Source organism: Lathyrus oleraceus, chromosome 5 (genome assembly GCF_024323335.1).
Source record: "Lathyrus oleraceus cultivar Zhongwan6 chromosome 5, CAAS_Psat_ZW6_1.0, whole genome shotgun sequence".
NCBI classification, from domain to species: Eukaryota; Viridiplantae; Streptophyta; class Magnoliopsida; order Fabales; family Fabaceae; genus Lathyrus; species Lathyrus oleraceus.
In genome coordinates, this window is record NC_066583.1 from 441779237 (window position 1) to 441791749 (window position 12513).

At 38.5% G+C, this 12513-nt stretch overlaps 1 non-coding gene across 1 annotated transcript; it reads right to left on the reverse strand.

Annotated features, from left to right (window-relative positions):
* Window positions 1-4599: 4599 nt before the first annotated feature.
* Window positions 4600-4706, reverse strand: LOC127088518 (small nucleolar RNA R71). Its single transcript, XR_007790351.1, has one exon. It is a non-coding gene; the product is annotated as a small nucleolar RNA R71 (small nucleolar RNA).
* Window positions 4707-12513: the final 7807 nt, after the last annotated feature.

The window sequence follows — 12513 nt, forward strand, 5'->3', positions numbered from 1 at the left end:
TCACTTCGTTCTAAGTCCACGTAGGCGGATTACACAAAACTAAGTTATTTAGGTAGGGACTCCTTCCAATTGTATCTCATACAACTCTCGAAAATTTCGGTTGGGCGAATAACTCCTTATTCCAATCCATCATATGGATTATTCCTAACTCTTGCTTCTAAACATATATAATCTTATTATAATTTGTTTAGTTAAGTTTGACCCATTGTTTTAACAGTTGGATATTATAATTATCCCATCGCACCTTACTAATTACATAACATGCACCTCGCGTAGGCGAAACCTACATTATCCGATACTAGTCTTGATGAGTGTTAAAGCTTGGAAAGCATAAACTTAATATTTAATTTGAGGGAATTGCAATTTTTCTGATCTCACCGGCTTATTTATCATATAAATCGCCTCTCACATGCATCAACATACATTCACATGCATCAACATACATACATACATAATGAAGCAGTTATGGCCCCTAGCGCAATTGTTCTCTCAAGCCAATGAGAGAACCTAAGCTAACCTAATAACGATCTAAGCTTCTCCAAGCAAGATCTTCAAGGTTGTCCTCCTTTGGCACTGACTTCTTTGCTTTCTCTATATCATTACATTACATAAAGAAACTTGTTTTACATACGAGGGAGTGAGATGAGAAAAGAAGTTACATTGAGAGGTTAAAAGAGAGGCACGACACGCAGGTCGTATTTTAAAACCCAAAACAAAATAAAGGAAAACTAAGGTCATAACCGATCACCACAAGACAATAATAAACACTTTATAATTATTATTAATCCTTTAATTAATTAAAATTAAATTAAATCTCGACGACCGATCACCACATTTTAATGAACAATTCATTTAAAATCGACATCGCTTTTCGCATCAACACTTGATACTCTAAAGCACTGAGTTAGCCGAGCGGGTGAATTTTGCCTGGCGTTAACCGGTTAACCATATGCGTTAACCGGTTAACACTGTTTGAAATCTGTTAAAAAATTATTTTCTGCCTTGCGTTAACCGGTTAACCAAATGCGTTAACCGGTTAACACTGTTTGAAAAACTCTTGGAAAACTGTTTTCCGTCTTGCGTTAACCGGTTAACCAAATGCGTTAACCGGTTAACACTGTTTGAAAACCTTAAATTTTTTATTTTGTATTGCGTTAACCGGTTAACCATATGCGTTAACCGGTTAACCATATGCGTTAACCGGTTAACACTGTTCCAAAAAGTGTTTAGAAAGCACAACTCTTGTGCAGTCAAACCCCAATCACATAACTCTCTGACAACACAACCCTTGTGCCGTCACTAACCCTAATGCACCAATTTCAGACCGTCAAACACATCTCGATTGTTGATTCAGTATGATTGATCAACACGTCATTGCTTCACCATACTAATGTCGGATCAAGAAGCAAACGACCATTGATCGCTCAAAGGAAAACAACCATTGAGTGTTTGAATGAACGAAACAAGAACACTATATCATATATAATGTATTTTGCATCAGGATTACATATATCATATATATGACTTGATCGATCTCAATTTAATTTTTGATTCATTCTGTTTTAATCGTATTAATACAGAAAATAAACAGTTATCAGATTCATGGTTTCGTAAGTGGCTCTGATACCACTGAAGGAGAATTGCCATCCAAGGCGCAGCGGAATATAAAAATTTCTCCATTTAGTGATCCTTACGAATGGGCATGATCAGTGATAGAATCGTTACCTCTTGTGGCGATTCAAACCTTTGGTGCAGATCTCTTGTAACGATCAAAACCTTGGATACAGATCCACGGGGCGATCACGAACGTTGAACGATGACAACGTCTCTACTCAGTCCAGACGAACGGCTTCCTTCAATCTCAGTGCTAGCTGGTACGAATGAAGGCTTTGAGTGAGAGAGAGAGGGAAACGAAATTCCAAGTCTTCACTTGAGTGTTAGTCTGAGTGAGTGTGCTTCTACCCAAGGGTTCTATTTATAGAACCACTTGTGTGGGCTTCAAGCTAAAAAGCCCACTTAAGTGTATTTTGGTCCATATCTTATAATATGCCAAAATCACTTAAGTATTTGGTACCTTACCATATTTCGTATTCCACTTAAGTGCACCGTACCTTACGGTGTTCCTTAGTTACTCTATCTCTCATCAATCTGTCCTTTGTGTGTGACCCTGTAGGTTTTCGCGACGTTGGCAATTATATTAAATCACGCATTTAACATAATAAACAGTGAGCGGTATCTAGCAACACATCACTGCTACCCAAGTCACGAAAATGTCATGTGATCTGACAAATCCTCCTGTGATAATTGATAACACTAAAATTTACCATGTTTTCGACTCCGATTTCACATGCATTCTAGTTATTTTATTATCATTTTGTTGTGTTATTGCTATGTTTTTCTTTGTTTTCAGGTTTTTACTTTAATCGGAGCCCCGATCGAGAAAAGGAGCGAAAAAGAGCCAAAAACCCTAAAATTCAGCATTTTGTTCTTATGGACTACCCAATGGCGGGCGCCACAGACCAAGCCATAACGTGTCCAAGCTCAACTTCCCTCAACTCCCACGTTCTCCACTACATCCACTAAGGCGCCTCACTTTGGCCTTGTGGCGGGCGCCATGGCCTTGTGGCGGGCGCCACAAGAGGAAAAACGATTCCCTCCTATTTTCAAGTTGAAGGGCATCCAAGTCATTTCCATCTTTTTACTTGCTTATAAATAGAAACGCGAATTCACTTTTACAATCATCCAAACTTAGAACAGAGGCAAATTCAGAAGCAAATTTTATAGTGGTAATCGCTTTGCATTGGAGTGTTACCACAATTGTGTAATCAAGTCTGTGATAGAGTCTGTAATCGAGTTTGGAGCACTTTGGAAGGAAGTTAATCCTGCCGCCATTTTCATTTCCGCTTTGCAATTTATTCAACCCTCCGATTGGAGCAGATTTTTATTACTTGCCTTTATCTTATTTATTTTCCGCACTCGCTTTACTTTATTTATTTCCTCGCACTCGCTTTACTTTATTTATTTCCTCGCACTCGCTTTACTTTTATTTATTTCCTCGCACTCGCTTTACTTTATTTATTTTCCCGCACTCGTTTTACTTTATTTATTTCCTCGCACTCGCTTTACTTTTATTTATTTCCTCGCACTCGCTTTAAATTATTTACTTTCCGCACTCGCTTTAAATTATTTACTTTCCGCACTCGCACTACTTTTATTTATTTTAATGCACTTTTACTTTACCATGTCTAGCTAAATTGATAAGGTTAGAATGTAAGGATCGTAATTGAACCGATAATCCGTACAATTGTTCGTAGAAACACTTATGGGCTATTTTAACTTTCAACTTAAGTTTTCCCGCACTTCAATTCCGTTGGGTAAGATCGAAAGCCGTCCAACGTCTATCTAAACTTAATTGTTTTTAACTATTTCAAAAACAGCGAAAGCGCTTTGTTTAGTTCATTAGGAGTTTTTAACATTAAAAAGAAAAGAGATTTTAAAACTATTTTCGGACGCGTTTATAAGTTTAGAGTCTGGTTCGTGAGGACCTCTTTTGGTTAAGAAATCCAGGTTATAATACTTTTCAACTTAGTCAAGATACTATATTTCTTAAAAATAGGTTTACTACTCTAACGCAATGCGCGCCTTTTTATAAGTGACAATAAGAGGGTTTGATTAGGGAGTATAACTCGGTTTTGAATACGCGAAAGCGACAGTTCCTGTTAAATTAGTTCTTTTCAAAGTAGGAAACACTGCCCATAAGTAATTCTATTAGCAAGTACTTGGATTATTAATTGATTACGTGAATTACATTCGACCCTGTCTTTATTAATTAATCTTTATTTAACACTTTACTTTTCATTGTACACTCCAAAAACACCTATTTTGATTGCCTTTGATAAACACCATAACAATAGATAACGATAGATTAACACTTGGTCTCTGTGGATTCGACAATCTTTTATATTACTCTGACGCGTTCGTATACTTGCGAACACCGCATCAAGTTATTGACCGCATCAAGTTTTTGGCGCCGTTGTCGGAGACCAATTTCGTCAAATTTCATTTCCCTGTTGTTATATCGTTTAGACTTAGGCTATTTCCCACCGGTCAATGCGAAGAACTCACAGCACCGGAAGTTTAAGCTTAGTATACCCTCTGGTGGAACCTGAACGTTACGCTCGCGCACGTTTATTCTTTCATAGAATTAAGAGAGCTATGGCAGAAGATCAAAACCAAAGACCTCTTAAGGACTTCGCTCAACCATCAAACGAAGAACCTAGTTCTAGTATAGTAAACCCAACCATCCCAGCTAATAATTTTGAACTTAAACCATCCCTGTTGCAACTAGTGCAACAGAGACAATTCGTGGGTCTCGCTACCGAGAAGCCAAACCAACATTTAAAAATATTTCTTCAATTAGCAGATACTTTTAAAACCAATGGAGCTTCTCCTGAGGCAATACGTTTAAGATTATTTCCTTTTTCCCTCAGAGATAAAGCCCTATCATGGTTAGATTCCCTTCCACCCAATTCCATTACGACTTGGGATAACCTTAGAAGAGTTTTTCTTGCTAGATATTTTCCCCCGAGTAAGACCGCCGTTCTTCGAAACCATATAACTAGATTTACCCAAAACCAAGGAGAATCGTTGTTCGAAGCTTGGGAGAGATATAAAGAGTTGTTACGAGCATGCCCACATCATGGTTTAGAAAATTGGTTAATCATTCAAACCTTCTATAATGGACTTCATTATAACACAAAGATGACCATCGACGCTGCCGCAGGCGGTGCTCTGATGAACAAACCTTATCCTGAAGCTAGTGCCTTCATCGAAGATATGGCTCAAAACCATCAATCATGGGGAGTCGAACGAGCGACAGTTGAGAAGAAGGAAGCCCAAGGAGGAGTGTATGAACTAAGCTCTATAGACATGATGCAAGCTAAAATGGACGCATTAGCCCTTAAAGTCGAGCATATGTGCATAAACCCGAATACTATAGCCGCAGTTTCGTCGGATTGTGAGATATGTGGAACCAAAGGACATCAATCTGCAGAACGCAGTCTATTAAATGAAACCCACTATGAGCAAGTAAACTACACCCAAGGGAACCCATATTCGAATACCTATAACCCTGGATGGAGGAATCACCCGAACTTCTCCTATAAAAACAATAACCCTATTCAAAATAATACACCTCCGAGACCTAGTTATCAAGCCCCAAGATCAAATCAACCTATGCAACCTGCACCACCAAAACTGAGCCTTGAGAAAATTATGGAAAATTTTATCACCGCTCAAACCCAACAAAACAAGGAGTTCATGAACCAAAACATTCATGTTAACGAATTGATTACTCAGTTAGGAACCAAGGTTGACCAAATAGTTACTCATACCAAGATGCTTGAAACCCAGATCTCTCAGGTAGCTTTAAACCAAGCCCCTCAGACTACACCTGGAGGACAATTCCCTGGACAACCTCAACAAAATCCGAGAAGACAAGCCAATGCCATTACCTTACAAAGTGGAAACGCTTATGATGAGCCACCAAATCCTAGATTGAGTGAACCCAAAACTTCTAAGGAATGAACCAAACCCCCAGACAAAGTAAAGGAACCAGAGGAATCTGAAAACCAGGAAGGTCGAGAAAAAGGAGAAGAACCTAAAGATAAAACTTACATACCACCCCCGCCATATAAACCACCTATACCATATCCGCAAAGACTCAAACAAACCCAGATCAATAAACAGTATCAAAAATTTATTAAAGTTATAGAAAAACTTCATGTAGAAATCCCTTTCATAGAAGCCATCACCCAAATACCTTCTTATGCAAAGTTTCTCAAAGACATCCTTACCAACAAACGTAGACTTGACGATCCGAAGCCTTTGGAATGTAATGCTATTTCCGAGGACAAATTAGCAAAGAAAGATAAAGATCCTGGAAATTTCTCCATTCCTTGCCTTTTGGGTAATCATGTCATCGAAAAAGCTTTTCTAGACTTAGGAGCTAGTGTGAGCTTAATGCCTTTAGCGGTTTGTGAGAGGTTAAACTTAGGAGAATTACAACCCACTAAGATGTCACTTCGGTTAGCCGATAGATCTGTTAAATATCCGATAGGCATTTTAGAAGATGTTCCTGTTAGGATAGGTCAGTTATTTATCCCTACTGATTTTGTTGTCATGGACATCAAAGAGGACAATGATATACCAATCCTTCTAGGTAGACCATTCTTATCGACTGCAGGAGCCATAATAGATGTCAAGAAAGGAAAGTTGACATTTGAGGTAGGTGACGATAAAATAGAATTTATACTTTCGAAATTTCTTATGGCACCTGTGATGGGAGACTCGTGTTATGCCTTAGATATCATTGATGAATGTGTTAGAGAATTAGAACAAAAAGAAATTATAAAAACAATTAAGTTACCATCAACTCTCATAAGGGAAGATGATGACTTTAAGAAACCCTACATCGATGATAACCTCTACGAATGTTTATCCCTTACCTCAGATCCTATGCCATGCCCTAAGAAACCAACCTTAGAACTTAAGGAACTGCCTAAGAACCTGAGATATGAGTTCCTCGATGAAAAGATGAACCGTCCAGTGATAGTTAGTGCTACCTTGAGCCAAGAGGAAACGAACCAACTTTTAGACATTTTACGAAGACATCCCTCAGCCTTAGGATATAATATCTCTGACCTGAAAGGTATAAGCCCATCCGTATGCATGCATCGGATTTCGCTCGAAAAAGATTCAAAACCCTCAAGGGAACATCAGAGAAGGATAAACCCTATAATGAGTGATGTTGTAAAAAAGGAAGTTCTTAAGTTACTTGAGGCAGGTATAATCTACCAGATCTCGGACAGTAAGTGGGTGAGCCCTGTGCATGTAGTACCTAAAAAGGGAGGCATCACAGTCGTGCAAAACGATAAAGGCGAACATGTAGCGAAACGTTTAGAAGGAGGATGGCGGATGTGTATAGATTATAGAAAATTAAATAAAGCAACTAGGAAGGATCATTTCCCTTTACCATTTATAGACCAAATGTTGGAGCGTCTAGCCAGACACTCTTACTTCTGCTATCTAGATGGATACTCTGGATTCTTCCAAATACCTATTCACCCCGAAGATCAAGAAAAAACTACCTTTGCATGCCCTTATGGAACTTTTGCCTACAGACGAATGTCGTTCGGCCTCTGTAACGCCCCAACTACTTTCCAACGCTGCATGATGTCTATCTTTGCAGATTACCTAGATGGTATCATGGAAGTGTTTATGGACGATTTCTCGGTTTGCGGATCTGATTTCCACAATTGCCTTGCTAACCTTGAGAAAATCCTGGAGAGATGCGTGGAGGTGAACCTCGTGCTAAACTGGGAAAAATGTCATTTCATGGTAACCGAAGGAATAGTTTTAGGACATATAGTTTCCGAAAAAGGTATAGAGGTAGATAAAGCTAAAATAGAAGTTATAGAAAACCTAAAACCACAAAAAATAATCAGAGAAGTCCGAAGCTTTCTTGGACACGCTGGATTCTATCGGCGTTTTATTAAGGACTTCTCCAAAATCACTAAACCTTTAACTGGACTTTTAATGAAAGATGCTGAATTCATATTTGATGAAAAATGTAATGACGCATTTAATCTTTTAAAGCAAGCATTAGTATCTGCACCCATTATGAAACCACCTGGTTGGTCAGAACCGTTTGAGATAATGTGCGATGCTAGTGATTATGCAGTTGGAGCCGTTCTAGGACAAAGGAAAGATAAAAAATTATATGCCATTTATTATGCCAGTAGAACCCTAGATGTTGCCCAACTTAACTACGCAACAACTGAAAAAGAATTACTCCCTGTAGTTTTCGCTATAGACAAATTTAGATCTTATCTAGTAGAAGCAAAAATTATTGTTTACACCGATCATGCTGTCATTCGTTACCTATTAAGTAAAAAAGATGCCAAGCCCAGGTTACTCCGATGGATTCTATTACTACAAGAGTTTGATTTAGACATAAGAGATAAAAAAGGCACTGAAAATGTAGTGGCCGATCACCTTTCTAGGCTAGAACATCTAAAACCAGAACTAATACCCATAAATGATGATTTTGCCTATGATAGACTGATAGCTAAAGTAGAAACCATTGAAGATGATAACATAGATCCTTATGAGCATTCCCAAAATTCCTTAGCAATAAGTAACGTACCCTGGTATGCAGATTTCGTTAATTACCTAGCTGCTGATATAGTACCCCCTGATCTTGACTACCACCGCAAGAAGAAATTCTTCCATGATGTAAGAAACTTCTATTGGGACGAACCGCTCCTTTTCAAAAGGGGTAAAGATGGCATTTTTCGCCGTTGCGTTCCAGAAGAAGAGGTAAATAATATTATCGAGCATTGTCATTCTGCACCTTATGGTGGACATGCGAGCACCTCTAAGACATACGCCAAGATTCTTCAAGCTGGCCTATTCTGGCCTACCATGTGGCGTGATGTCTATGCTTTCATTGTCAAGTGTGATAGATGCCAACGCACTGGAAACATTTCAAGACATGATGAAATGCCTCTAAGAAACATTCAAGAAGTAGAACTCTTCGACGTATGGGGTATAGATTTCATGGGACCTTTTCCACCATCCTTAGGAAATAGGTATATCTTAGTAGCTGTAGACTATGTGTCTAAGTGGATTGAAGCTATAGCTGCACCCACAAACGACACTAGGGTAGTAATCAAACTATTTAAGAACTATATATTCCCTAGATTTAGAACACCACGTTTAGTCATAAGCGATGGAGGATCACACTTTATATCGAGAATATTTGACAAACTTTTAAGAAAATATGGAGTTAGGCATAAAGTAGCAACACCATACCATCCACAGACTAGTGGCCAAGTAGAAGTATCTAATAGGGAGATAAAACAAATCCTAGAGAAAACTGTTTCTATTTCTAGGAGAGACTGGTCTCAGAAGCTTCAAGAAGCATTATGGGCCTATATAACCGATTTCAAAACCCCTATAGGAACTACTCCTTATCAACTAGTTTATGGAAAATCATGTCACTTACCATTCGAATTAGAGCATAAGGCCTATTGGGCCATTAAAACTTTGAATTTAGACTACCTAGCCGCTGGAGAAAAGCGTACCCTAGACATTAATAAATTAGAAGAACTTAGGCAATCGGCCTACGAGAATGCAAAAATATATAAAGAGAGGACAAAAGCCTATCACGACAAAAGAATAGTAAAGAAAAACTTCAATATAGGCGATTCTGTTCTCCTTTTCAACACTAGGTTACGACTCTTCCCTGGAAAGCTACGTTCAAGATGGACTGGTCCTTTCGAAGTATCCAAGATTCTGAGATCCGGAGCCGTAGAAATCAAGAACGATACCTGTAGTCCATTCATTGTAAATGGACAAAGACTGAAGCTCTACGAAGGAGGAGACATTCCAGCATACTGCTCGAGCCACACCCTGATTGATCCACCAATTCCTACTACAGATGTATAGATTCTAATCGTCAAGCTATTGACGTTAAACAAGCGCTACGTGGGAGGCAACCCATGGTTTTTCTTTCATTTTACTTTTTCGCATTTATTTATTTTTATTTTTATTTTATTTTATCATATTTTGCATTGAGACTAAGATTTGAATGGTTTGTATTTTCAGGATCACTTTCTTAACTTTTATAGGATGCAGGATTTCGATGACATGCACGTGGCCTATAGAGATAATGCTCAGAGAGAGCGCCACATCGCTCTGTATCAGCGCCCTATGGCACCCACACGTTATCCTGATCAGCACTGTATGGAGGCACTGGGCATTGAGCCGAGTATCCGATTCCTTAGCCACCAGCTTCACTGGGACGAGTTTGCTGATGACTTGAGTAACAGCTACAGGAACCTGACATTGGATGGCGAGGGCACTAGTGGTCCGCAATAGGTTGCTTCCCTTATCTTATTTTGAAACATTGGGGACAATGTTCGATTTAAGTGTGGGAGGAGACTCTATCGTCTTTTCTTTATTGTCTTTTCTCGTTTTTTTTCCTTTATCGTTTTTCTTTGCTGTTTTTAGATAGTTTATTTATTGTTATTTCCTTTTAGTTGTTTATTTTGCTTTTTAGTATAATGCATGAGTTTGACGAGTCACCAAATATAGTAGATCTTTAGTACAATCCTACCTCCCCATACCTTTAGCCCCACCGAAATTTTTTTGCAAAAAGAAAATAGTGTTATTTCGAAAGTTTTCAGGTTTTTAAAGACATGTTTTGAGTAAGGATGCGGTGACTTGGGAGAACTTTGCGAAACATCAGTATCTGTTTTAGCACCATAAGCTTCGTAAATATAGGAATCATTCCCGAAACCCCATATACCATGGCCTTAATCATCATTTCCGTATAAGTCCTCAGTAGTTTATCTCAGCAGTCAGCTCCGGCCTACGCATCCTCTACGTAGGGGACCGATGCAAATAAGTGAATGATCCAGAAAAACAAAAAAATAAAGAAAGCAAAAAGGCAACTCCGGTATAGGTGACCCTCACAAAGTCATTTAAACCAAAGAATTGTAAAAAATTGCTACAAAAAGAAAAAGAAAAAGAAAAAAAGAAAAACTTACCCACTGTTAGTTAGTTCAGAGGTATCTAGCACTGAACTCGGTAGGGCGGATTACGATCCGATCCCCCACAACTACAGTTGGGTCCAATAAAAGGGTTTACACATATTTATGTGCCAGAAACCCCATGCTCAGATCATAATCACTAACAGGCCACTCTACTATGAAGCATGTACGGATAACGGGCTTAATGTGATTGCGCCTGAATGAAAAGGACACAAAAAGAGATGAAGAAGCAGGCCTAGGTATTGTGGGATAATATGGGTTGGTTAATATAGGAATGAAGTTTATGTCCGTATTTGCGGATCAGTGTCATCATGATACCCTTAGTTCACTCAGTTAGTACCTATCACTGCATCCCGACTCGAACTTGGAATTTTTACCTGAAGCACTCGTTTACACAAATTTTCTTTTATGAGCTTTTTAATGTTTTGCTTGAGGACAAGCAAAGGTTTAAGTGTGGGAGAGTTTGATAACACTAAAATTTACTGTATTTTCGACTCCGATTTCACATGCATTCTAGTTGTTTTATTATCATTTTGTTGTGTTATTGCTATGTTTTTCTTTGTTTTCAGGTTTTTACTTTAATTGGAGCCCCGATCGAGAAAAGGAGCGAAAAAGAGCCAAAACCCCTAAAATTCAGCATTTTGTTCTTATGGACTACCCAATGGCGGGCGCCACAGACCAAGCCATGACGTGTCCAAGCTCAACTTCCCTCAACTCCCACGTTCTCCACTACATCCACTAAGGTGCCTCACTTTGGCCTTGTGGCGGGCGCCATGGCCTTGTGGCGGGCGCCACAAGAGGAAAAACGGTTCCCTCCTATTTTCAAGTTGAAGGGCATCCAAGTCATTTCCATCTTTTTACTTGCTTATAAATAGAAACGCGAATTCACTTTTACAATCATCCAAACTTAGAACAGAGACAAACTCAGAAGCAAATTTGTTTCACTTAGGCATATATTCAGTATTTTATAGTGGTAATCGCTTTGCATTGGAGTGTTACCACAATTGTGTAATCAAGTCTGTGATAGAGTCTGTAATCGAGTTTGGAGCACTTTGGAAGGAAGTTAATCCTGCCGCCATTTTCATTTCCGCTTTGCAATTTATTCAACCCTCCGATTGGAGCAGGTTTTTATTACTTGCCTTTATCTTATTTATTTTCCGCACTCGCTTTACTTTATTTATTTCCTCGCACTCGCTTTACTTTATTTATTTCCTCGCACTCGCTTTACTTTTATTTATTTCCTCGCACTCGCTTTAATTTATTTATTTTCCCGCACTCGCTTTACTTTATTTATTTCCTCGCACTCGCTTTACTTTTATTTATTTCCTCGCACTCGCTTTAAATTATTTACTTTCCGCACTCGCACTACTTTTATTTACTTTCCGCACTCGCACTACTTTTATTTATTTTAATGCATTTTTACTTTACCATGTCTAGCTAAATTGATAAGGTTAGAATGTAAGGATCGTAATTGAACCGATAATCCGTACAATTGTTCGTAGAAACACTTAAGGGCTATTTTAACTTTCAACTTAAGTTTTCCCGCACTTCAATTCCGTTGGGTAAGATCGAAAGCCGTCCAACGTCTATCTAAATTTAATTGTTTTTAACTATTTCAAAAACAGCGAAAGCGCTTTGTTTAGTTCATTAAGAGTTTTTAACATTAAAAAGAAAAGAGATTTTAAAACTATTTTCGGACGCGTTTATAAGTTTAGAGTCTGGTTCGTGAGAACCTCTTTTGGTTAAGAAATCCAGGTTATAATACTTTTCAACTTAGTCAAGATACTATATTTCTTAAAAATAGGTTTACTACTCTAACGCAATGCGCGCCTCTTTATAAGTGACAATAAGAGGGTTTGATTAGGGAGTACAACTCGGTTCTGAATACGCGAAAGCG